Genomic DNA, 25,158 nt, shown 5'->3' on the forward strand with positions numbered 1-25,158 from the left:
AAATAAATTAAAAACAAAAAAAAACAAAAAAAAACAAATGGGGCTCAGAGAGGTAAGGTGATTTGCCCCAGGTTGCATAGCTGCTCAATTGGGAGGGGCCGGGCTTTGAACTTGTACATTTTGACTCCAGAGGCTGTGATTGCAGCAGACTGGATCCTGGAGATTAAATGTGAAGGGGGCAGGTGCTTGGGTCTTTGGGGTATGGACCTTTCTCCTTGCTAGTAGGTTTTTAGGGATGGGGGCAGGCAGTGGGCAGGGTCAAGAAGTCCTGATCGTGTCATCTGCTTGGCTGACAGCAAACAGTCTGATTTTACTAGATGTGTGCAGGCTGAGTTCTGATTGGCAAGGGGATGTCTCTGTTGGAAGGGAATCTTGGCCACTTGCCTCTTGGCAGCATGCTCTTGGCTGCCACGTGGAGCGCCGTTTGGAGGCAGTGAGAATTATTCGGCAACCTTGCCTGGGGTAGTTGAAAGTGGGCTGGGGGCCCTGCCAGTCTCCCAGACAGGCTGGCAGAGAGAGCAGGAAAGCAAGCGCTACCACAGAGAAGCCCACACTCAGCTTCTTTGCTGTTCTCTCTGCCTCTATCTCTCTCCATCTCTTGCCATCCCTCAGCCTCTCTCTCTGCCAGGACTTAAGGAGCCAGTAAGATGACAGGTGGTTTGGCAGCAAGAGAACCACCGTCTTCTGTCCCCACAGGCCTTCATTCCCTCAACTCTACTAAAACTTGAGGCCTTTTACTTCCACAGCTCCCAATTTCCCCGAAGCTGAAGTTCAGATTCCCTGGTTTGGCTTGAGGACTTCTTATGGTATGACCCCTCCCCCTGGTTCTTCATCATGTCTCCACAAGAGACTCAACTTTTTGTTTTTCTGCAGTGCCTACTCCAGAGCTCACTCAGAACATGTGGTTGAACTTGACTTGCTTTGAGATTCGCAATCATCACCGTGCCTGATTTATCAATGCCGGGTGCTATGCAAGCTTCTAAGTATTTTCTATTCATATCTCATTGACTCATAACAACTTCACAGGTAGGCCCTGTCATCCTGCCCCATTTTACAGGAGGAAACTGAGGCACTGAGATACTAAATTACACAGCTAGGACATGGCAGTGATAGATATGAACCCAAACTAGTCCAGAGCTTGAGCAGGCTCAAGCAGGGTTTTCCTTAAACCACTTTATGAGAGCCTGTCACCAGCTCAGTGTCATCACTCCCGCCTCCAGCAGCCTTGTCAGCACAACAGCCTGGTTTGCTGGCTCCTCACATCATCCTAGCTTTGCTATGTCCACACATCCTTGATGAATTAACCTTGGCAATGCCAGCCTTGCCTTGTCACACCAATAAAGTTAGTGCTTCAGAGAACTAGGTTGTGGAATGTATAATGGATCCCTCTCTCTACCTGTCTCTCTTTGGCTGCAGATTCCAAGGTTGCTTGGATATTGAGGAGAAGAACCAGAATGTTCCTCATGGGAGAAGGGAGTGTTTGGGAACAGGAGAAACCCCTAAATCGGTTCCTTCCAAGAGAGACCTCCTACATCCAAATCTCATCCCGTCTGTCCAGGGCACCCTGTGTGGCTCTGCTCACCAGGGACTGATTGTCTCAGCGTGTCCCCCACATTACTCAACAACAGGACAACATTCCTTTACCAAGGCAGAGGGGAGTCGGATTGTGTTAGCAATTCTCCATCAGACTGTGTCATATTCAGATTGTATTGTATTAGTAGTTGTTTCCACTAATGTGATGAGAAAGTTGCTAATCTGAGAAGACTCCTGCATTGTATTAGGGAAAACAAATATTAATGTGATTCGATGGGAAATGGCTAATAAGAAACTAAGTTGCTAATATGACATGATGGATCGGTGGGAGGAATTTGGATTGGGTGCTTGAACTTTTCTGGAATGTTCAGTGGTAGTCAGGGACAGGGGAGGGCAAAATGGCAGGAACTCTGTGTTACAGTCATTTAAATTAAGGCTCCATATCTGAGCCTCTCCCCCCCGCCCCCAAAACTCTGACCCTCACCCCTATACTCTGTGAAATAGTGTCCCTCAAAAGTTCTCATTGATCCAGAACCTGAGAATATGACGTTATTTGGAAAGAGTCTTTGCAGCTATAATTAAGATGGGATCATGCCTCATTAGAATGGGCCCTGAATCCAATGACCCATGTGTGAGGAGAAGACACACAGGGAGAAGACCCTGTGACAACGGGGGCGGAGATGGGAGGGATACAGCCACAAGCCAAGCAAAGCCAAAGACAAGCAGCCACCAGAGACTGGAAGGAGCAAGGCGGCTTCCTCTCCTAGAGCCCTCAGAGGGAGCACAGCCCTGCCAACATCTTGATTTCAGACTTCTAGCCTCCAGAACTGTGAGCAAATACATTTCTGTTGTTTTAAGCTCCCAACTGATAGTACTTTGTTATGGCAGCCAGAGGATACTAGCCCTGTTCCCTCTCCCTGTAACCCCGAAAAGGGGAGAAGGTTTGACAGTATCCTTCTAACTCAGTCAGCAAAGCAGCTTTGGGGGAGATTCCTCCAGCCCCGGGGGCTGGCCTGGCTGCCAGACAGACCCAAGGAGGAGGGCTTGCTCTCTTCCTCCACTTTGTTCTTTGCTTAAAGGGAAGAAGCCTCTTCAGTCGCAGGGCGGTTAGCATATGGGCTCCGCAGCCTGCTTCGCGGCACGTTAATATGTGATTAAAGGGGTCTTAAAACACCCATTAGTCCCCCTCTGGTATGTAATAGCACTTTTGGATTTAGAACAGAATATTATTTACTCATTAGCTGATAATAGATCCTGAGTACACGCCGTATGAATTGGGACAATTATTAGAATGTGGGCCTGCACAGAAGCCTGGTTTTGCTGCTCTGGCCGTGGCAGGACAGCATGGTCCAGAGGGCAGGGAAGGGGCGCAGAATGGCCCATGGGCCCTCCAAGGAAAACAGGGCCTGCTAGAGATGGTCTGTGGTGGCTTGCTGTATATGGAAGTGAACTCGAGGTACAGACAGGGGTACTTGAGTACCTCAGTGGAAGGGATATATTAGTGGGGGGGGGGGAGAAATTGAGGTGACCCCCTCCAAGAACTAGGATGCGAACAATAACAGCCCCCCCACAGTGGTGACCGATTGAATCTGAGCTTAGGGCCCAAGCCTCCCAAGATGAGATTATTAGTCACATGACAGCCACCATCAGGATCACAGGTGGGGTGACTTGCCCAGGACACACAGCTCTTAAGCGGTTGCAGCTGTTGTAGACCCAGCTCTTCTGATCCCTGGACCTGGGTACTTTTCAACACTCCTCTGTACTCACTGCAGAAACTTCCTGGTAATTCTAATCTTCTCTTTTTCCAATGAAAAGAGGTACTTTAACACTATTTCCTATTACATTTTGTTTGTTAGAAAGATGTAAATTGCAGCAGATTGTCCCTCTTTAGTGGCTGGGTCCTTGACCTGTGGCCAGATGTGTTAGAAAGGCTCAGGTGGAAGGGACAAGAATGGAAAGGAGTGCAAATGCCATGGGAGTACTTTGGGCATATCCCAGGAAGCAGGAGGAGGTCCTGGGAAGAATCAGAAGTGATGAGATCAGGCCTGTGTCTGGGATTAGTGACTCCAGTGCAGGTCTGGGGATCACAGTGGAGGAGGGGGAAAGATGGCAGGAAGGCCAGCAAGAGGTTTCACAGCAGCCCTGGTGAAGCCTCATGGGTGTGAACCAGCAGGTGGTGTTGGCATCAGAAGGAGGGGCCAAGTGCTGGCTATTCCCCCAATCCATAGTGGACATCACAGGTCTCAATGGCTGGCTCGACCTGGGAGTGAAGAAGATGGCAAAGTCAGGACAGCCCCCAGTTTGATGGACAGAATACACGGTGTGGGGAAGGAAAGTCTGCAGTTTGATAAGCCTGATTTTCAGGCCATCGGTTTACAGTGATTCAGTGAACGAATGTGTGAACCTCTTACGATGAAAGGCATGGCATAAGCCTGCAATACAAGCAGCAAAAAAAGGACTGAGAAAACACTGAAAAACCTTGCCTTTAAGCTCAGACTCGCCTTGGCTTTTCTGAGACATGCCAGATGGAAAGATGAGAGGGGCTTGTATAAGGGTGGGAGGGCTCTCTCTGCCCAGTGCAAGCGGTTAGAGACCTTTGGCCTCTTGGTTTCCTGAGTGTGCAGGGAAGCTTCCGTCCATGTCCCTTGTACACAGGTGGCTGGGGGGTGGGGGGTTTCACATCCTGTTTATATTGAACATGTACAGGAATGGTACATGGTGCCCTCTCTGGTGAGCCCTCCGAGCATGTGGCCACAGGGACACTGAAGAAGTCAGAGATGTTCTCAGCAACACAGGCCACAGCTAGAGGCCAGACATCACCTTTGTGGATGGCTCAAGTGCAGAACAGGGCTCCCTGGTGAAAGATGAGCAGGGAAGGAGCCCAAGAGAAAGCAGAGCTTGGCAAATTTGTCCTTTTGTCCATCTTCTTTTCTAGATTTGTGGGTCTACACCTCAGCTAGATAAATAACCAAATAAGTAAACCACTTCCCAGTGGGTATGTGGCATATGCGTGTGTGTGTGTTTGTATCTGTGTGTGTGTTTTAATAAAGCTCACCATGAGCCAGATATCAATTTCTGTCAGAGAGACGCAGAGCATCTGAACCAGAACTAAATAAAAATAAACATTAAACAATTATTGGAATTTAGGTTTATTTAAAAAATCAGCAGGGTTGAGGGAACAAGCCACCCATTAGCGAGGCAGAACTATCGGGCCTTTTAACAACCCGCTGGTTCTTGGCTGCCAGGGAGATTTGGGCTGTACAAGCCGTGGAAACTCCGGATCCTATTGATTAAAGATGATGCGGTAACAGGCCAATTATATCGTCGTGGCTGCTTGCAGCGCTGGCCGACACCGGCTACCCATTTGTCTTGATGGAAATGGCTTTGTTTGGGGGGCTCAGGGAGGGTGGCTCAGTGTCCCCATCCTGGGCAAACCCTTCTTCTTCCTCTGGTCCCTTGAGCTGGTAGAGGCTCTGAAGCCTGAGCTGTCCCAGATTCTCGAGTTTTTCGCCTCCCTGTCCTCTTCATAGACATCCGTAGTTCATAAGGAACCTGTGTCTTGTCAGCCAAATCAATGCAAATAACCGGTGAGCGTTTCTCGACTTTTCAGTAATAATTGATCTTCCCAGAACTGATAGCATTTGGAAAACATAAGTAAGGAGAACAGCAGCAAGCCAGATGTCCATGGTAAGAGAATGTAATTGCTCTGAGTTATAGGAAAGGAAGTGATTTCTCTTCTACCTTTAGCTCCAAGAGAGCAGAACAAACTGCCATGGAGCATCAAGAAGCTTCCAGTAAACTTGGGGCTTAGTACGGACTCCAGCTCTCAGCCTGTAGATCCAGACGACTGTGGGACTGGGATCTTCCAAGCTGATAGGCACACTTCCTGCTTACAATTTTGTCAGTCTCCAGGTTTCATTTGGAAGCTTTCTGTACAGCCAGTCTCTGTCAGGGAAGGAGAGAGAGGTTTGCTGTTCTTGGGGGAGGTGGGAAATGTTCCAGTTTAGCCACCGTACTATTCATCCGCTGGATGGGAAATCTCCTCTCCGTTGTGTTCTTTTTTTTTTTTTCCTTCTTTCTAATTTGACGGTCACTTCCAAGCACTACCATAATTGGCTCGTGATTTGACTGGGGTGATATTTAGAAGATCAGATGGGGATGGGGGGTGTTCTCTGGATTGGTGGATGGACAATAGGATTCCTAGGCTTCTGTTCTTTATGAACATCTGTCATTCTTCCAGGACTCCTTCATTTGTTCCTTCATGCATTCATTTATATGCTCATCCAACACCTAGTTACTGGGCTACTCCTCTCTGCCAGGCACAATTAGGTACTGGGGCACATGGGTACCTGTCCTCATGGAGCTCCTAGTCTAGCTATGAAGAGACATGGACATCAAACAGTTGACTCATATCACAGTTACAATAGAGTAGTGCTTCATAGAAATGATCAAGGAGTAGGGGCCCATGACAGTAAGAACTTGACCTTATCTTGGGGTGCAGTTCTTATGAAAGTAATGTCTAAGCTGAAGCTTGACACACAGAGGATGGACTGAGCTAGGCCAGTGATGCTCAGACTTGAGTGGGCATCACAGTCACCTGGAGGACTGGTTTAAAAGATTGCTGGGCATTAACCCCAGAGTTTCTGATTCATCAAATCTGGAGCTCGTCTAAGAATTTACATTTCTAAGAAGTTCACAGGTAACACTGCTACTGCTGGTCTAAGGATTATACTTTGGGAACCACCAAACTGGGCAAACGACTGGAAAGAGAGGGCATCCAGGTAGTGGGAATTGTGGATACAAAGGCCTTGCGGCTGTTTTGCAGTTCCTAGTCTCAGAATAAGGGGCAGAATGGTAGAAGTAAAGTGAAGAGGACTGTGAGGGAGATGCATTGCAGGAGAGTACAGGGTCCTGGCCCCACAGGCCTTGAAGGCTGACCTCGAAAGTTTGGATTTATTTGAAATTGGATGGGAAACCAGGAGAGGTTTTAAGCAGGGAAGTGTCACCATCCAGTTTGTATCTTGAAATACTCTCTTTGGCTGTTAAGGCAGGAATGGAATGGTGGAAGAGTGGCTGGCATTAATCCAGGGACCTCATGAGGAGGCTGGCTATGCAGGCATCCAGCCAGGAATTGAAGGTGGCTAGACCCTCTGGTATCAGTGAGCATAGAAAGCATGGACATGTCTGAGAGTGTTTGAGTCTAGCCACTCCCTTTCTGGAAAGCCTTCTTGATCAGTTTGGATCACCCGTCAATCCTTGAAACCTAATTTCTTACCTAAAGAAGTCATATTTTGACACTAACCTTATGAGTTCCTTGAGGACAGGGGTTATGTGTGTCATATCTGCCTCATATAGCCCACCTGCAGCCCACTGGTTGGTTATACAACAAAAACTTTATAACAATTAGCAGGTTGTGGGGACACCTGGATGGCTCAGTTGGTAAAGATCCGATTCTTTATTTTGGCTCGGGTCATGATCTCAGGGTTGTGAGATCGAGCTACACGTCAGACTCCATGCTCAGTGGGGAGTCTGCTTGAGATTCTCTACCCCCATCCCCCACGCTCAAGTTTGATCTCATTCTCTCTCCCTCTCAAATGAATCAGTCTTTTAAAAAAGTAATCAGCAGGTTATGAACATTTGACAGTCTACTAGCTAATGCCCTATCTGTTACCTCATTTGATTTTCCATGTACCCTGAGCAAAAGGTGGAATTCAACCCATTTTGTAAATGGGGCAAATTGAGGTTTACAAAGGGCAGGCGATGCTCCCTGGCTCATCCAGCTGGACTGAAAGAGAGGCAAGATTTTCACCCAGGTCCAGAATGCCCTCTGGCAAGCAGATAAAAGTTGCTGTGACACTTCCACCCACAGTGATCAAATTTCCCTCAGTAGTATCCAGGGTTTTACCCAAGATGACAGGTCAGTCCACCAGAAACCTTAAGAAGATATAGAAGAAATTGTCAGGGTTTTTTTTTTTTTTTTTAAATAAAAAATGGTCAAATATCAGCAGTTTCATAAGGTTCAACGTAAAACAAAGCATGCAGGGGAAATGTTGCATTTCTAGAAAATTCTGCAGCAGCATGTGGAATAGGAGTTGCAACATAGTCTAAATTGTCTCTGAGAGCAGCTTCCCACATACACACGGAAACTGATGAGGGGGCCGTACAGGGATGCAGCATCTTAGAATCAGTCTATAATGCAATCAATTTTGTATATCCCTGGTGAAACAGCAACATTTATTTAACGTCTTTTATAGAGCAGCTGAGTTTTATCACAAATCACATTCCATTTCTATTCAGCTGGGACTCCTTGAAGGCTAAAATGCACTTACTTTTCTCGGAGGAAATTTACCAATTCCTCAATAAAGACCCATTTGCCTCTGTATGTAAAATTGACACATTTATTGAATATTAAACATTTAAGGTTTTCCTCCCCGGCTCCCCCACCCCCACACTCATGCACAGCTTTTCCCACTTTTCTGCAGAGCTTCCCAGTCATTAGGGAGACTTCCTCAAAGTGGCAAGAAATGTGTATTTTCGTGCAGAAGCAGCCGACATTTAAATTCGGGTCATTCTTATCAGTGGGAAATGATCAAGTAATGTCATAAATGTATCGAGTAAAATCCAGTGCCTCAGATTGGCCTCTTTGAGCCCCGTGCTTTTCCCCTCTTTGTGACTGGCTTAGTAGTCTTGGTCACACGGCAAAACCGTGTTGAGTTCGCGACAAAAGTTTTTTGTCCACACTTGTAACATTTGCAGAAGGCAGGGGCAGCCTCCCTGACCATAAATTGTGCTAATTAGCATGACGCCCTATTAATAAAGCGAGTCTTCTTTCATCCATGTTCCTGAATGGTCAGGGACATCAATTAAAGTGTGCACTTGGGACAATGTCTTTTCACTGCTGGTTGCAGTATTTTTGTTTAAAAAAAATAAGCAGGGGGTTGGGCCATTTAGGGAACTTGTTTTTGTGTCCTTAACATGGGAGAGGGCTGAACTGTTGAACTTAGGTCTCAAATGTTGGGTCCAGAGTTTCTGACTGATGCTAAATCAAGGCAGTGGCAGGTTGGGTGGGTGCTTGGCCCTGGGGTAGTCACTGCGCTTTCAGAGTGCAAAGACAGTTGTTGCATTTGAGGAATCTTCCTAATGAGTTTTGAAACCAGACAGGCACAGGTTTTGAACCCTAACTCCCCCTCTTACTGAGCTCACAAAGCTCAGACGGGTGATTTACCTCTTCGGGCCTCCGTCAGGGTTAAATGAGATCATCGATGAAAGGTTCTTGAAAGGAACCTCAAACTTCATTGCTGTTCTCCTGGGAACTTTATCCAGTGTCAGGTTTGAATGGAAAAAGAAAGGTCATTTCATCCAGCTTCCTCTTCCAGGTTTGATTTCCCTTCCATACAGCCCAAGAGTTGACCACTTTATGCTGGGAAACCTTTGAGGACCGGAAACTCAATCATTTATCAGGGCTGTCTTCCTATTGGTGACCTGAAACCTGTTTATTGTCACGTCCTCTGCCCACACAGATCGAGCTCCTCTCCTTTTTTTCAAATATGCAAAGATAACCTCCTTCTCTGAGTCTTCTTTACTCCAGGGCAGGTGTCTTCCCAGCTCCTTGTAGATCTGGGTTTTTCAGCCCCACACACTACTGACATTTTGGACCAGATAAATTCTTTGTTATGGGAGCTGTTCTGTGCATTGTCCAATGGTTAGCAATATCTCTGGCCTTTACCCACTAGATGCCAGCAGTACTGCCGAATTGTGACAATTTAAAAGTATCTCTAGATCTTGCCAGATGTGCCTAAGAGGGCAAATCCCCCCCCCCACCCGAGTTGAGAACCATTGTTCTAGAGTTTCTGGTTCTCCCCATCCTGGAGCCCTTTAGCCAGACATGACACCTCACCTGGGAGGCTTTCACATCCTTATGTTTCTTTCTCCTCTGGCATGTCCATATTCCTGTGGCTTATGCCTCTGAAATGTTTTTGGTGCCTGCTGGGAGCAGAGCCCACTTTTACCTGGCACAAGCTGAATCTGACAAGATCCTGAAAACCCAAAAGCAAACATCAGGAGAAACCAAAATAAAATCACCCCCCCCCCCCAATTTTTTTTCCTGCAGCTGTCTCTGCAAAAGGCAGATACCACCAGGACTGGAAGGTGGCTGGGCCTTCCTTGTTGGAATCTCCATTTTGAGAACAGGAACGATGATGTCTGAGTTTATCCTAAAAGCTTTCATCTGAACAGGCAAAGCTAACTTTTCAGAGCAGGAGGTCAGTGATAGTTTCTGAGTACAGCTGGCTCCAGATCTGGGTTAGGGCTCTTGCTTTGTCACTAACTGACTACACCCCTCTGAACCTCAGTTTCTCATCTGTGTAATGGGGATAAAAACAGCACTGTCTTAAAGTGTTGTTGCCAATTCAAAGAAGTGACCCCTGTGTGAAGTGTCCAGCATATAGTAACCAGCCAATAAATTAGAGCTTCTATTTTGTGTTATTATTACTGTTTGCAAATAAGAAACACACATCGAAGGAATGAATAATTCACTTAGGGTCAACCAGGAAGCCAATGTGAAAACACTGGATTGAGCATCTTTTTTTTTTTTTTCCTAAAGATTTTATCTATTTATTCAGGAAAGACACACACAAAAAGAGAGAGAGGCAGAGACACAGGCAGAGGTAGAAGCAGGCTCCATGCAGGGAGCCTGATGTGGGCTCGATCCCGGGTCTCCAGGATCAGGCCCTGAGTTGAAGGTGGCACTAAACCGCTGAGCCACCGGGGCTGCCCAGATTGAGCATCTTTTTTTCCAAAAACTCCAGGGTTTTTTGAAAAGGTCTATCTGTGCATACGAGGAGATTCGAAAATGATCCATTTTATGTGATTCTCACCCCATTAACAGCCTGCAGTTTTGCCAGAATATCCTCTTTTCACTTTCATTTTAAAAACTAGCCAGGGTAATAAATCTTGCCCCGAAATCTCAGCAGCACATCTTGGCTGGAATATATGATAAATCTAATATACTGTGGCCTCTCTGTATGAGATACCCCTTCACAGATCTGTATTTTTGGCAGACAGCCCCATGGTATGGCTGGATTATAATTTGCTCTTGGTTTGACAAGTCTGGTCCTCTGACTGGGTCATCTTTGTTTCACAACTTTCCTGGCTCTGTTGTGGACACAGGATCCTGTCCCCTCTCCTTAACCTTTTTCTTTTTCTTTCTTCTTCCTTTTTCTTTTCTTTTCTTTTCTTTTCTTTTCTTTTCTTTTCTTTTCTTTTCTTTTCTTTTCTTTTCTTTTCTTTTCTTTTCTTTCTTTCTTTCTTTCTTTCTTTCTTTTTCTTTCTTTCTCTTTCTTTCTTTCTTTCTTTCTTTCTTTCTTTCTTTCTTTCTTTCCTTCCTTCCTTCCTTCCTTCCTTCCTTCCTTCCTTCCTTCCTTCCTTTCTTCTTTTTCTCTTTTCTACAAAACTACAGATTTAGCTACCCCTCTCCCCACAGGGAACATGGCTTAGTACTGGGTCTGAATTTGAAGAGTACACATCTGAGAAGGGGGAGGGCCACTGGAAACTCAACATGTTCCTGGATTCTTTTCATGGGCACCCTATGCTTCTGCCACATGTGAACCCATTGCCTTGGGAGACACTGAAAGGGCAGGGGTCCCCACATTGATCATTTAACAAATATTTCTTAAGCACCTACTGTGTGGCTAAGTATACAGAGGTGAACAACATCAGGTTCAGTGGAAGAGACAGATATTTATGATATGGTCGCTTGTAACAACGTTGAATTATTTATGCCTGTGCTGAGGGTTCTGATTAGAAAATGCAGGAGCTGTGGAGCCCCAGGGGAACATTCCTGAAGAAGTGGCATCTTGGAGCTCACTGGAAAATGGTAGGCATTTACCAGGCTCTGAGTCAGGCAAAGACACAAGGAGGTCGGTGTTCAGCACAAAGCCAGGGAAGACTAAGAGGGAGGCCAGGCAAAGCCCTTGAGGATGCTTCTCCAGATACCTCGTAATAGTGGAACCGGAGAGTCTCACGCAGGCCTGTGAACTCCTGAACTTCCTGTCAAGGCCCCCAGGAGGCCAGGAAACAGCCCCCAAAGACTTCAAGGGCTGTAGAATGTGTTCCTGTCCTAACTCCACCCCTACTGACCTGCTTAAGTCACTTTCTCTTTCTGAGCCTCAGTTTCCTCACCTGTAAAATGGTGGTAATAGCAATAACCACCCCCTCCCCAGGAGGGGTGTTACAAAGGTAAATCAAGAGAAGGCATATAAGGTGTACAGGTCAGGCAGCGGTTTCTGGCACTCAGTAAGTGTTGATTAATTATGCTTACTAGCCTTGTGACCTGGGAAAACTGAGTTTATCTCTTTGATCCCTCAGTTTGCTAATCTGCAAAATGGGGATAATAATTATACAACTGGAGAACAGTGGCTGGCACAGAGTTTGGGCTGATAGCATTGCCTTTGACTGTTACCACTGTTACTAGTATTGTTACTACTCTGTTTCTTATAGCTGCACATATCATGTGGTTGATCTTCAGGGGGCCCATGGTTTTTATCCTGGTTCTAAATCCCACCACATTAGACATGCCTCCCCAGCTATTCCCCTCCACCATGTATGCTCCACCTTCTAGACCCTCTCATGTGCCCCACTGCCTTCACACAAAATTCCAGCCTCACAGCCTGCCACCCACTGGCCATGACCCTCTGAGTCAATGTTCTCCTTCCCCTGGGACATTGAGCTCATCCAAATGAAGGAGATCCTGAGGGAGCCGCATGATCACTCCCTGAGCCAGGGCCTTTTCTGCACCACAGCAGACCCCAGAGGTGGGTATCATTGGCTCCACTTGGCAGATGGGGAAGCTGAGACACAGAATTGAACCGCCATGTCCTCGATCTTTCAGGTACTCGCAGGCTGCTCACCATTGCAGAAGCATACACTCCCCCTCCTTTCCCCTCTTCTGCTTTCACGGAGGCCAAAATGCAATCTTCCACTACATCGCTTCTCCAGCTCTTGACAGGAACAGATCTTTTTAAAGGGAGAGAAACAAATCTTGTGGTCCCTTGAGAATTGATTCTCTCATCCCTGGAGTCTGCAGACCTCTGCCAAAGAAGCCTTGACATGTGACATTCAGATCTTGGGCTATAAAATGATCTTTCAGCTGCCAGCTATTTCTGCAAAAGAGAATTTGGGCTGTCACAACAGGCCAAGTAATAATTTCTTTGGATTAGTGTCAACATGGAAGAGCGAAAGGAATGGTCCAAGGGACCCCCAGTTTGGAAAATGCTGCCTTTGGCTGGCATATTCCAGAACTTTCTCTATCCCTGTCTTGCAGGACCCAGAACAAAGGTCTGATGGGATTGAGGCCTCTCACACCTCTCCTTTCCTGGACCTCTCAGCCCCTGCATACCTCAGTCCTGGGGAAAACTGAGTCTTCAACCAGCCTTCCTAGATCCTGGGGCTGCTTCAACTCCTTGAAGTGAGAAGGCCAGTGGGCGAGGCTCCTCCATGTTATTGAGGAAAGAAATACGGCCTAGAACCCTTTCTGTAAAAGTAACCTCCCGGCTCCTCCTTTATGGGTGAGGCAAAGTGCTTAAAATGCTTAGGGGGAATAAACAGCTTTTAATGAAGTTACATTGCCACATAATGGGCATCATAAAATTGCCTTCATACTGCAGGGTCCCAGGATGGCATTTATTATCGACTGTGCCGGAACAGCCTTTGCAGAGCTCCGATAGCTGCAGAGAGAAGACTGCAAAAGTCTCCTTAAATTACCTGATTGAAATAACCGGCGGAATATTCCATGGGGCCGCCGTGTGCCAGGGAAGCCGCCTTTGGGGTGGTCTGTCAGAGGCGGTTTGCGCATTCTGAAGAACACAGGAGTTTCATTGCAGCAAAACAGATGTTCATCTTGTTTCTCCATCGGCTGTTTGATGAGAAATTTATTGCTCTTCCGCTGGGCAGGAGCCCCTCTCGGCTGTGGAGTCTATTAGGCAAGCCAGCAGCTGGCGGGAAGCCAAGGTGAGGCTGTTTTGATGAAACCCATGAAAAGCCTTGGCTTGGAGGCGCCGGTAATAATGCACTGGCTAGACTCTCCTGATTGGGCCATTGATTGGCCTGATTTGATTTATTGATCAATACCCTCAAATTTGGCGTCTGAGAAGCTGCACTAATCTTTAACTGTTGTGAACATCTCTACCTGCTGGAGAATTAGACCCTGATAAGGAATGTATGAAAGGAATCGGGGCTTATCTTAATCACACACCGGGCCCCAGCACTGCCCGCGCCGGCGAGGGCCCCAGTGCACCGCGCCCCATCGCCAGGCAGGCTGGCGCAGATCTATAAATTGATGGAATTCAAAGCCTCCAGCATCGATTACCGTTATAACAAACAGTGGTGCACAGAATGTCTGATTATTTTTAGACAAAGATTCTGTTCTCTCAGCAGCAATTTTGCTGAGGCTGTCACTGTGTCAGATGTCTACTGTTGATTGCAATTAGATGCAATACAAAAAAAAATTAAACTATCTGTATCCTTAGTCTTATTTCCAGTTATTAAATCTCTCTCTTTGTTTGCCATTTCCTCATGATATCTACAGCTGGATGAAATATTTGGTTGGCAGGAGAAATCCTTGTAATTCAGCGGGGGTGCAGTGGCCCACTGGCTCATTGGATTATCTCTGATGGGGCGTGCATAATCTCGGGGGGGGGGGAGTTAGATTCGTGGGGGGTTACATCTGTTTAAAAGAGTACAGTGTGAAGGCTTGATGCAAAAAGTGTTTCAGGGCAGGGTGGGGTATAAAAAGCAATCTCCAAAGCCCTCCAGAATGCCGATGTTTTTAGTTCTCCTGTTTCTGTTCACATGGGGCAGGATCTAAGCAGGGGATGCATCCCCTTCAATGAGAAGGGGAAGGTTATCCAAGCAACCGAGCTCAAAGGTTGGCACCACTTGAAATAATTAATTCCTCCTAACAGAGACCGTACTTGGGACCCCTTCCTCACTCAATCATACCTGAAGGCGGGCTCCAGATAATTGTGGGTGTGAACAAATTAGGCATTCCCTTTTACATGTGGCCCAGCGGCCAGCAGCCTGGTGTTGGGCAGGAGCATCCATCATCTTGGCGCTCTCCAGTTGATCTCTCATCTCAGAGCCATTAGTCCCAGCGTCCTCGATGGTGGAACAACTATAAACCTGAGACCGCCATGGGGTGACCAAGACTGACCATTTGTTACATGATGGGATGGGGAAAAAGGCACAAGTGACAGTGCCAAGGCCTCTCAGTTCCCAGGAGTGAACTCTGCCTGGAATTGGCAAGTGCCGGCTAATTTTAGAAAGTTCACAGTGGAGGATGGAGGAGGAGGAGGTGGCAGTTTGGGCTGTGGGGTCAGCCGAGGAATTCCTGCAGGAATTGGAAGGCTGACCTTGATCTCCATGGCAAAAGTGAGCAAGGGAAAGGCCCTGAACCTTCCCAGAAGCAGATGTTCAAATGCCTCTTTGAGAATGCTCAGGGGAGCTGGTGAAGGTAACTCTAAGCTCCCCAACTGCAGGAAAAGGGACAATCTTGTTCAGTAGTAACCATAATGACACCTGCCCTTTGTTTACCACCAACTGACTGAGATCCTGTGCCAAGGACTTGCAGATGCACCTTCTTTCTTCAAGTTGTCCAGTTCCTTTAGGAAGTTGGTAATAATTACACTTGTTGATAGATGCAGAAACTGAGGTTCACAGGCATTGAGTGGCTTGCCCAAGATTGCACAGCTAAGAAATGGTGAGGCTGAAAGTCAAGTTCAGGTTGGCTTCTGGAGTCTAGGCTCTCAGTCCCGGTGGAAAACGTCAATAAATAGCTAATGAATGAATGAATAAATGAATGATGCATGTACCTCCAGTGGGGACTCAGTTGGGCTCCTGGATAGCTGGGGATGGCAGACCATATTTCTGGGGGAAAAAAGCAACCAGAAATACAGAAATTTCAATGACCTCCATGAGCAGGTGTGGTGTTTGGCCTCCAGGACTCCTGGGAACAGCTTCTACTTTATCCTCATGGGCACAGAGCTATGCCCAAGCTCCAGTCCATTCAGTTAAAGGAATAGGTTTGAGGTCATCAGGAAGTTCCCATGCCAAGAAATCTCAGAGTTGAGAGGTCAGCAATAGGAAGGAACAATAATGGGCTCTCAGAAGACAGGGATAGCTCATTGGTCACCTGGCTGGGAGCCAGATAGCCTCTGACAGGGATATCACAGTGGTTAAGAGCTTGAACTTTGAAGTCAGGTAGACCTTGGTTCAAAGCTTCATCACATTCTCGGCTCTGTGTGACCTTGGGCAAGCAGTTGAACCTTTCTGGGCTTCACTTTCCCAATATGCAAACAGGGCTGATAATACAACCTCCCCGTCACGGTGACTGTGAGGATGAAGTTAGGTGATCCATGTCAGCCCCGACACTGTGCCTGGCACGTGCTGTTTGGTGGTGATGATCACTAGTCTAGGACATTCAGGAATACCCAGCACGGACATTTGTGAGTAACAAGCTCATTTGGCTCAGTAAGAATTCCAGGCCAGAGATAGAGGTGTCAAGTAGCTTCTGTGCAATCACAGAGCAAATCCCTGGCACATTCGACATCTTCCTTGTCACCCTCTTCTGGACACACTCCCAATGTGCATGTCTTCTTCATTTTCCCTGTCACATCCCTGCTGTCCTGACCCTATGATAAAAGTGTGGCTAGTCATCTCAGCATAGCTATAGGGAGAGGCAATCCCTCATGTGGTAGGTGGGAGGACAATCAATGCAGTCCCTTCAGAGGGCAAGCTAGCAGTCTTGATCACATTCACAAATATGCCTGCCCTGTGACCTGGCCCTCCTCTATGTAAGAACTTACCCTCTGACACACCTTCACGGGGGCACCGAGTTGACTATCTCAATACGTTATTGCTGTACAACAGGGGCAGAGCCCAGAAATAACCTAAGTGTCCATGAGTGAGGGACTGGCTGCATAAAGTAAGATAACTCCCCAGGGAAGAGTACTCTGTGGCTGTAAAAAGGAAGACAGATGCTACTTATGTACTGATGAAAGGAGCAGGCAAGATGAGTTCCACACGTTGTGGACATGGCATGTAGCATGTTTGTATCTGAGTAAACCAAAGAGAGGAAGCCGTTGCTTCCTTATGCTTGAATATGAATACAATATATTTGAAAGGACACAGAATAATGGTGGGCTTCTCTGGAGGTAGAAGACTGTTGAATGTTAAGCCTGGCTGTGCTTTCACAGTTTATATCATATGCATGTATTACTTCAGCGGGGTAAAATTTTACTACTTAAAGAAACTAGTATGATGGAAAAACCAGGATTCTTAGACTTAGGAGAAAATATTGGCCCGAAAAAAGCAGTAGAAACTCTCTAGGCCTCAGTTTTCTCGTCTGTAAAATGGTGACATTACGGGGTGTAGGTGACAGGTGTGATTGTGCGTGTGAACTGCTAACCTGGTCTGTGCCATCGGCGGTTATTCGTGGGTATTGTTACCAGCCTCAAGGCTGAACAGAGGCTCTGTTTATGACAATGCTGGGCCTGGAGCCCTCTGTGGCAGAACCAGCCCTGGCCTCCAGGACAGGGTGCTGAGGAGGAAGGGGGCTTCCTGAGCCCCTCAGGGAACCCCCCACCCCCACCCCACATATACACACAATACTGAGCGAAGCCTGGATCCCTCTCCAGAGGCCCAGCTCGTGGTGCTCACAGGGCCTGAAATGAGGCCTCGTTACCCGCTCAGCCCAGATGAGGGACAGGGTGGGTGCTTGACCAGTCACTGCCCGCCTGGCTGCTGCCTGCCATGAAGGGGCAGTTGGGCCGTGGTTTCTCTCTCCCCCTGTGACCCTCATGAGCTCTCCCTATATCTCTTTTTCTCCCTTTCTTTCTCAATCTCTGTCTCCCCCCACCCCCATCTCTCTTGTGCCCCCTTCTCTCTCCCTCTGAATTTCTTTTTCACTCCCACTGCCCCAGGGCGGGAGCTTCCCCTCCTCTCCTTCCTTTTCTCAGTCTTTCTCTGTCTTTTCTCTCTCATCCTCTCTTCTCTTTCCCCTGCTATATCTGCTGAGGGTAGCTGTGGTTGTCACCATGAAGGACCGAGGCAGGTAACACTTAAGGGGACTGTCTACATTCACTGGGCTGAGTGCTGGGGATAAAAGGGAAGGTGAAAGATCCAGGTCCTGCCTTCAGTGGATGGACATTCCAGTTGGGGACCTAGATGCAGATACAAGGGGAGGACAAGGTGTTGTTGTCTGAAAGAGGTTTCAGCAAGCCCAAGCAGTGGCAGGGCTTCCCAGAAGCAGTGACACTTAAGCTGAGACCCAGAGCATGAATTAGTGAGGCAGAGAATGGGGAAGGAAGCATTCCAGACAGAGGGAAGGGCCTGTGCAAAGTGAACTGAGCATATTCTAGCCATACCCACACATGGTCACTCAGAGACAGAGGGCAGCTCCACGGAGTGAGCCCCATGGCTGTGCAGAGTAAGAGTGGGGGATGGAATCTTGAGCCAGAGTCTCTGGATTTGTCTCCCAGCTCCAGTTTCTGCCAGCTGTGTGACCTTGAGCACCCTTGCCTTCTACTCTATAAAGTGGAGATGGTACTCGCGTATACTTGAGAGGGTCACTGAAGCTATACATGCATTAATATGCACAAGTGCTAGGAACACACCAGGCACAGAGCCTCAGCTACCCAGGTATTCATGTGTGTTATACTTTTGATAACATTATCTGTGCTTCCTGCTCCATGGTACCCATGGCTAGAAATCTATATTAGGCAACGGCCAGCAGGATTCTCTGAAACCTATACCAGGACCAGCACCTTTGCACATGCTGTTCCCTCTCAGTGAAAGGCTCTTTCCCCCAGACAGCTCAGGTCAGTGGTGCCCAGAGTTGGCTCTGTCTGAGACTCGCTGGGTGGTTCATCTAAGGCATCAGTCAGCAAGTCTTCTACATAAAGTCTGTACACACTGGGCCCTGGCTGGAAATGTCTTCCATAGCCCCCTCTTCAAGTGACTGAGGATTGGCCTGCTTCTTCACCACCAGCCTCTGCTGCAAACATACATCCTGTAGGCGGGGGTAACAGTGGCAAGAGTAATAAGACTTTTTGTAAGTCACACCCCTTGCTGAGGCTTCTTTGGCTGAGACTGCAAAATGGGTAGAGTCACACCCACCTAGCAGGTGCCTTGTCTCCTGGAAGCCTTCCTGCTGGCTACAGCCATAGGCCTGTCTGAGGGCTTTGGCCACATACTTCCCTGGTGCCCAAACTTCTGACCACAATGCCGCTGATCTTTGCATCTGTTCAAAGTGGGGTAGAAGGTTGTAGGTAAATGCTTGGGTGCTGGAGCCAGGCTACCTGGGTTTCACATCCCAGTACTGTCACTTACTTGCTGTGTGGTCTTAGGCAAGTGGATTGACCTGTCTTGCTTTAGTTTCCTTGTGTGTGAAATGGGGAGAATAATAACACCTTATAGAGTTGTGAGGATTAAATGAGCTAATGTGGAAAGTGCCTGGAACAGCATCTGGCCCCGAGTAGGCTATCAGTATGTGTTTGGTGGAATGCATGAGCGTTGTTAGGATTTGACAGGGTAACTCAGGTCTCCTCAGGAGGTGCTAGACGGCAATGGTCTAATTCTGTTATTCCTTACTGTTATTTAGCTGAAATGTATCTAATGAGAGAAACTTCTCTTTCTCTGCTCTTTAGTCACCCAGGGGTGCAGTTTGCACAATAAAGGCAAGATGTAAGCTTGATTCTTTCCTTTTATTTACCAGATTCAAAGCAATGACTTGGTTCTCCAGCATCCCCCGAAGTGACCAGGGAAGGCTTTTATTTTGTGTTATTACGAACTCCTAGATTTAAACCTCTTTTGATAGATTCGATCTATTGCAATTTCCTTCTTAATGCTGAAATCATCCTACCTCTCACCCATGGGAGCCCCTTCAGATTAGTCCCAGTGGTCTTGACAGCGGCCTGCCGTGAGGGAATTACAGCCCATTTGCACAGCATCCCATGAGGCAGGTGGGCAGGAGAGGCACTGGCATTGTGGCTCTGGGCATACTCAGGTCTGGGTTCAGCCTCCTATTCTGCCCATTCCTGGCACTACAGTGAGCCTTTCTAAGCCTCAGTTTATGCATCTATGAAATGGGGTTAATAACCATGAATGGCATTATGTATGGTAAGCCTTTACCACAGGGCTTTGCACACAGTAAGTGGTCAGTATATAAGACAACCTGTGGGAAAACCTTGCACAGTACAAGGGAAAGTTCAAGAAAGAAATATTCCGGGCAGCCTCGGTGGCACAGCGGTTTAGCGCCGCCTGCAGCCCAGGGCGTGATCCTGGAGACCCTGGATCGAGTCCCACGTCAGGCTCTCTGTATGATGCCTGCTTCTCCCTCTGCCTGTGTCTCTGCCTCTCTCTCTCTCTGTCTCTATGAATAAATAAATAAAATCTTTAAAAAAAAAAAAAAGAAATATTCCTTTCTATGTTTTTAATGAAGAGCTTCCGGAGTCTCTTGCATCCTCCTCACCCTCAAAGTTGAGGCAAGATTTCTCAAAGAACATATTAAAAGATCTTACCCATGCCACACTTTCTAATGAAACTTGCTAACCAGAGAAAGAGAACAAATTATTTATAGACATTATTGTCCTACCCTGTAATACAGCTAATCACTCCCAGGCCAGAGCCCTTAGTGGGGCTGGGGCCCCTGAAAGCCATTTCTAGTCCTTCTCTTGAGGCCCAGGTGACCCCCAAGGACCTTCACTGAAACCCCACCCCTTGGCCATATGGCTCCCCCCACCTTCCCACAGCAAAGTTGCCCCTGCCTAGCTCAAGTCGGCTAAGGGCACCAGGTTGCACAGAGCCTGAGGCAGGCACAGCTGCCAGTCACCCCACAACCTAAAAGCCATTGATTAGATATTTTTCCCTGAGTCACTCTGTTTTTAAACTTGGCCTTTCTGTCTCATTTTCTTATGTCCCCCAAGGACATATTTTCAAAACCTTAACAGTAGACCAACCAAACTGTGGCACAGCCGTTAAAATCAATGACAACTGCATGTCAGGAGGTGCTTATGAATGCTTTGTAAATATGTCTTTTGGGCTTGAGCCCACTTCCTGCCTTGTTCCTTCAGCAAGTATTTATTGAGCACCTGCTACATGCATTTTTCTAAAGGGATGTTCTACCTCAGTAAATAGGTTACTAACACAAAGCATCCACAACATCAAAAATAAAGAGCAGGGGCAGCCCAGGTGGCTCAGCGATTTAGCACCGCCTTCGGCTCAGGGTGTGATCCTGGAGTCCCGGGATCGAGTCCCACATCTGGCTCCCTGCATGGAGCCTGCTTCTCACTCTGCCTGTGTCTCTGCCTCTCTTTCTCTCTCTGTGTCTCTCATGAATAAATAAATAAACTCTTAAAAAAAAAAAAAGAAATAAAGAGCAGGTGAGAAATGGTGGGAAGAGGATTTTGGAGTATGCAGGGTGAGCCAGTGGGAGGGAGGGCCAGCTCTTTGCCTTCTGCCCAAGGAGACAGGCATTGTGTGTGCTAGGTGCCATTACAGGCCAGGACACAACATTGAATCAGACAGACATGGACCCTGCCATTGATGTTGAGCAAAGGAAGTAGAGGCATATGAGGAGTGCTATGAAGGAAGCTACCTGGGGCTAAGATCATTTAGTTCTGATGGTCAAGGATGGTCTGAAGGAACAGCTGTAGGAAAATCTAGGGGAAGAGAGGTCCAGGCAAGGACCGGCAACAGCAGTTGCAAAGGCCCTGAGGTAATCAGATGTTTGGCCAATGAAAGTCAGAGTAGCTGGATCATAGAGCAGGAGGCATGAGGACAGAGAGGTGGCAGGGCCCAATCACAATGTGCTCACTGGCCCTGGGCAGAATCTGGGACATCAGCCCCAGAAGCAGTGGGAAATCACTGCAGAATTTTCAGCCTGGGAGTGGTGGGATCTGATTCATGTTTCTGAAAGCACCCTTGAGTGCTGTGGTGGAACTGATTGTTGAGAGGGAGAGGCAACGGGAAGTCCCTGACTGGCTACTATACAGGTCTAGGCAAGCAATGGTTAGGGCTTGGTGACAGTTGACATAGCAAGAGTGGGCAGATTCCAGAGTATTTTGGACAGAAAAAAAAAGCTGGTCCTCTCTCCTCTTGACCACCCCCCCCATCCTCCAGAACAATCATTCAGAGAAGTGTACAAATCATAAGCATATAGCTGGACAAATTGCCACAACTGAACACATTCATGGAACCAGCACTGAGATCAAGAAACAGAACATTCCCAGCCACCAAAAAGCATCTCTTGTACCCCTTCCTGTCATTGCCCCCATATAACCACTATCCTGACTTCTAACTACACAAATTCATTGTGCCAATTTTCATACCTTTTATAAATAGAATCATACACTGTGTGATCTTCTGCATCTGGCTTCTTTTGCTTTACATTTGTAGGATTTATCAATACTGTTGTTTGTCTTTGTACTTCATTGATGCTTATGGCCGTAGTATTCCACTGGGTAAATATATATTTCACATTTATTTATACATTCTATTGTTAATAGGCATTTGGATTGTTTCCAGTTTGGGGCTGTTATGAATAGTGCTTCTATGAATGTTCCAGACCAGCACTTCTCAAACTTTAATGTACTCATGAATCAACTAGTGATCTAGATCTGAGATAAAGACCCCAATGTAGTAGGTCTGGAGGGGTCCTGAGTCTTTGCATTTGTCACAAGTTCTCATTAAAGCCATGCTTCTGGTCCATGACCATACTTCAAATAGCAAGGCTCTATTTTGGTGAACATATTTTTCTGAGGCGTGTACCCAGGAGTGGAATTGCTGGGTCATAGAGTGGCATGTTTAGCTTTAGCAGACCCTGCCAAGTTGTTTGTCCAGATAACAGTTGATACCTCCACCATGTATGAGAGTTCCCACGGCCCCACATTCTCGTTGACATTCAATATTATCTGTCTTTCATTTTAGCCATTCTGGTGTATATGTAGAGGTCTCTCATTGTGGCTTAAATTTGCATTTCCCTGATGACTAATGAGACTGAGCATCTTCTCATGTGCTCATAGCTGTTAGAATCTCCTCTTTTGGGAGGTGCTAATTCAAGTGTCTTGCCCATTTTTCTATTATGTCATCTCTCTCTTAATGAAGTTTTAGGAAGTTCTGATTCTGGACTCAGTCCTTTATTAGGTAAAATGCACATACCTTTTCCCACTCTGTGGCCTTTCCTTTGCAGTCTTATTTTATCTGTTCTTTTTAATTCAGCAGTTACCACTCAGGACTTGCAGAGAATGGGGACACATTCCCACTTTGTCCAACGTAAGCAAGTTAGGGTCTGCTATGCGTCCTATCAGCTACCTGCTCATTTACACACTCACACTCCTATCACTGACCTTCCAAAGGGAGGGCCTCTCCCCACATTCATGGTAGATGCTCCTCTACTACCCCCACCGTGCCCCAGCTGTTCAAACCAAGGTCCACTTAACACTTATATTCCTTTGACATCTGATGCCTTCTACCTCTGATGTTTTTTGGCCACTATATTAGTTCAATATATTTTTTTAGCATCCCTAGAATTGCCTGGCACTGTAAGCCAATCATCTGACCATTTGTATCTTCACAAAGATGCACCTCTGATGGTGGTAGATCTCAGCCCCATAGCCTGGAGGAATCAAGGCAAAACAGAGGCAGTCAGGCTGTGTGTGTCTCCATGTGCATGTCCTCGTGAGCCTGATTTAACTCTCGATCTGCTTAAGAGCCTTCAGCCTTGCGTGTGCTCTGCCCCTGTCCCCCACAGCCTGGTGCCTGGCGTTTAGTCTGGCATGTGCATGAATCCTGTGGTTGGACCCTACACCCTCCAGGGTTTCTCCCCATGCTACTACTAAGACGCTCCTTACACTCAGTCCTACCAACTTCTCTTGCTGACTGCTCACTGCCTTCACTTCCTGCCCCTGCAGTGCTGTCAGGGAGAGTCTGGTGTCACAGATTTACGAGGAACCCTGCTTCTAGGAACCAAGGGCCTTGTTTCTCCTGCCCCATAGCACCCCTCAAGAACAAACAGCAGAGAAGCCCGTCCTGCAGTCTCTGAAGCCAGCCTGTGCAGGTTTGAACATTTCCAGTCTTGGGCAAGTGCTGGGCAACTGCTGACTTGTCTGAGCTAGTTTCCCCAGCCATACAGCAGGGGTAAGGGTGGTGCTTAACTAGTGGGGCTGTTGGGGGGGGGGGGGGCAACATGACATAATACATGGAAGCTAAGAAGGTATCCAGTCCACAGTGGACATATGTAGCCACCTTCTGTTCTTTATTGTCCTTTTTATTACTGTGTTGTTATGATGCTCAGGCACGCTCACTGCCATCTCTCTCTTCTCACTTGCTGAAATCTGCTGTGCCTTGCCTCACCTCTGGGCTCTTGGATTTCCTGCTCCTTCTGCCTGTAAGGAACAACATGTGCTTCCCCTCTTCACCTGGGGAATGTGAAGAATTCACATTCCAGGACCAGCATCACCCCCTCCTTTGGGGCAATCTCGCGACCTTCCAGCACTGGTGCAGGTCCCGAGACAACAAAAGTTTGAGAACTACTGTGTTAAATGAAAAAATGAATGAGTGAAGACAAAGAATGAGTGAATGAAACAGTGAGTAAGTGAGTGAATGAATGAAGTATGTGGGAAGGAGTTTGGAGCTGGCCTGTCTTTAAGGGATGATGGTTGGGGGCCAGCATCCTAGCACCCTGTGAGAATGGATTGGAGGAAGGGAGGAGGGATGCAGAAGTCCAGGAGAGGAGGAAGGGTATGGGATTCTCCAGGCTGCACATCATTACCTCCAAATACGCTTTGACCCAGCACGGCATCCCTGGCATGGCCAACGACAGACTGTTCCAAAGGTGTTTTCTACAGTGGAACAATTTGGGATAATTAGAACTTTACAAAATGTCTTTAAACACGCTGGTAATGGGTATAAGAAAACACTTGTGAAGTATAATCAGTTATTAGCAGCTGATCAATTATCCTCATGGATAGCTGGGTGGGGGGAGAAGAGAAGCAATAATAAGCCCCTTGATTAACTAATTTGAATATCTTTGGAGAACAAATTCTGAAATTTCTTTCTATTTTCTTCCTGCTATTGTAATGGCCGCACATCTGCTAGAAAAAAAAAAGCAGGATGGAAATAGTAATGAGCGTTTTGCCGTGAACCCACTCCTTGTTTGGGATCCTGGGAGGAAGGAACTGGAGGTGTGGGGGTGGTGAGCCAGCCTGGGGACCTCATGTTGGCTAGAGGACAGAGTTAGTGGTCAGCCCCACCCTGTGGCTTAGCCTCCGCCCCCTACCTCCATAGAATGGTAGGATGGGAGGGAAGCTGGTTCCTGTGGGCAGCGTGCACAAACTGGAGACACCCATCTGAAAAGCTGCATTGATCTTCCTAACCACCTGCTAGGGTCATCTGAGCCCTGAGCAGCCAGGATGGAGTAGACAGTGAAATAAACCCACATTCCACATGCTGCTCTCACCCTTGGGCTCCTCCCCCAACTTCTTTGGGCTGATAAAAGGTGTGGGTGATGAATCTGGGCAGTGTTAAGGACCCCCTCATCTCCGGGGGTCTCTGATCTTACAGGACAGAGTGGAC

The 25,158-nt window shown here is 47.3% G+C and overlaps 1 protein-coding gene across 16 annotated transcripts in view; it reads left to right on the top strand.

Moving 5' to 3' along the window:
- The window catches only part of CUX2 (cut like homeobox 2), a 282,802-nt gene that overhangs the window by 136,048 nt on the left and 121,596 nt on the right, over window positions 1–25,158 (top strand). For 3 of the 16 annotated variants that reach the window (XM_072801906.1, XM_072801909.1, XM_072801907.1), the window contains exons 2-3: window positions 12,854–13,097; window positions 13,197–13,539. The exons of 12 other annotated variants lie outside the window; for them this stretch is intronic. The gene's annotated coding sequence lies outside the window, so the exon portion shown is untranslated. Of the gene's footprint in view, window positions 1–12,853; window positions 13,098–13,196; window positions 13,540–23,495; window positions 23,642–25,158 lie in introns of all 16 variants that reach the window. One more of the 16 variants, XM_072801911.1, reaches the window with a different exon arrangement.

This window comes from Canis lupus, chromosome 27 (assembly GCF_048164855.1).
Source record: "Canis lupus baileyi chromosome 27, mCanLup2.hap1, whole genome shotgun sequence".
Taxonomy (NCBI): domain Eukaryota; kingdom Metazoa; phylum Chordata; class Mammalia; order Carnivora; family Canidae; genus Canis; species Canis lupus.